The following is a 1,822-nucleotide window of genomic DNA, read 5'->3' on the forward strand; positions in this document are numbered from 1 at the left end:
GTACCTAAGGCTCAATGCCTTTTCAATTAACACAGATTGAGCCAGAAGAGAACAGGACAGAGGTGTAAGAACCAGAAGAAAAAACCCATACATCTCAGTGTTTTCAAGCTGACAGGTTCTCCAGCAGTACTTCCCTGAAAACAATGTTTTAAGCAAAAGCAAGCCACATTCACTCCAACTAAAGAACAAAATCACCTAATAAAAATCTTGTCAGAATGCATCTTCAAGCATCAGGCATCTCTTCTCTACCCTGCTTCATAACTATTTGAGTAGGTTATATATTTCTGGCAACGGTTATCAGCCTCTTTGGAGAGAAACTCTTTAGCTTGGCAACCAGACAGCTAAACCTTTAATAATTAACCTCCACCCCCAAATAACTACTTCACAGCAGGCAAACAATAAAGCAAAGAAATATTTTCATGCTCTTATCTAACAATTGAAGAGTCCACTCTGCATGCCGAAGAACAAAGCAGACAATAGGCTATGGTATTGCACAAGTTCTTTTGTATACTGTGAACTTGCTCTCCCTTTCATACTTCACCCCTTCCCATGCTGCAGCAGCGGGTCTGGTTTGGCATCTGGCATCTTCTGTTTTTAGTTCAGGATTGTAGTGCCAAGGCCTTTCCTGGTCCTTCAAGCTATTTCCAACTAGAAGAGCTCCTGCCCTCTCCATCTTGCCTTCCCAGCAGCAGCCTTGGTCCATCCTCAGCTCTCCACCAGAAATTCCTGGCTTCACACAGTAACAGGAGGAAGTGGAGGAGAGGACTTGGTTTCACTTTTGTTTATTTAAAAGGAAGCAGCGCCCTCCCTTGCCACTCACTGAGAAAGGCAGGTATTTTCCTCTGAAAGAGGCAGCTGGAGAGCAAGAAAAAACAGACATGTTGGATGTCTGTACAAAAAAAGCATAAGCAAGAATTAAAGAAGTGAAACCTCACTGAGGAACAGGGTAGGGGATTCTTATTCAGACTACTAAAATCTGTAGCCGATTTATTTCTACAATACCTACTCAAACACCTAAAGGAAATATTTTGGTAACCCCCAAGTGAGTGTTTGCCAATAAAAACTTCAGATCTTAAATTTAAAAGCCCTCATTAACATTTCAGTAAAAAATAAAAGGAAAAAAAAATAGTTTGATAATGAGTTTACTTTCCAGGACTAAGAAATATAAACAAAAAACCCTTACCCTAAAAAAAACCCACCTTTTCATTCCCCATTCCCTTAAAGCTTCCAATTTCTCATCCCTTCATGGGTAACAGGAACCACAGAATCATAGACTGGTTTGGGTTGGAAAGGACCTTAAGATCATCCAGTTCCAACCCCTGCCATGGGCAGGGACACCTTCCACTAGACCACGTTGCTCAAAGCCATGTCCAACCTGGCCTTGAACACTGCCAGGGATGGGGCAATCTGTTCCATTTCCTCACCACCCTCACAATAAAGAACTTCTTTCCTACATATAACTTGAACTCCTGTTTAAGTTTTAACCCATTACCCCTTGTCCTGTCACTACAGTCCCTAATGAAGAGTCTGTCCCCAGCATCTTTGTAGGCCCCCTTTCAGATACTGGAAGGCTGCTCTGAGGTCTCCACACAGCCTTCTCTTCTCCAGGCAAACTTTCTCAGCCTGTCTTCATACATGAGGTGCTTCAGCCCCCTTATCCTCATGGCCCTCCTCTGGACTTGCTCCAACAGTTCCACGTCCTTCTTACACTGGGGACACCCGAACTGTATACAGTAGTCCAAGAGGACACCCTTTCCACCCACAAAAGTTACTTTATCTCTGGCACTTGGCTGAGGCAGTATCAAGTTCTCAAATGCAAAAA

The sequence above is a fragment of the Pezoporus occidentalis genome, unplaced genomic scaffold (genome assembly GCF_034315485.1).
Source record: "Pezoporus occidentalis ecotype Australia unplaced genomic scaffold, CSIRO_AGI_Poc_V1 ctg275, whole genome shotgun sequence".
NCBI lineage: Eukaryota > Metazoa > Chordata > Aves > Psittaciformes > Psittacidae > Pezoporus > Pezoporus occidentalis.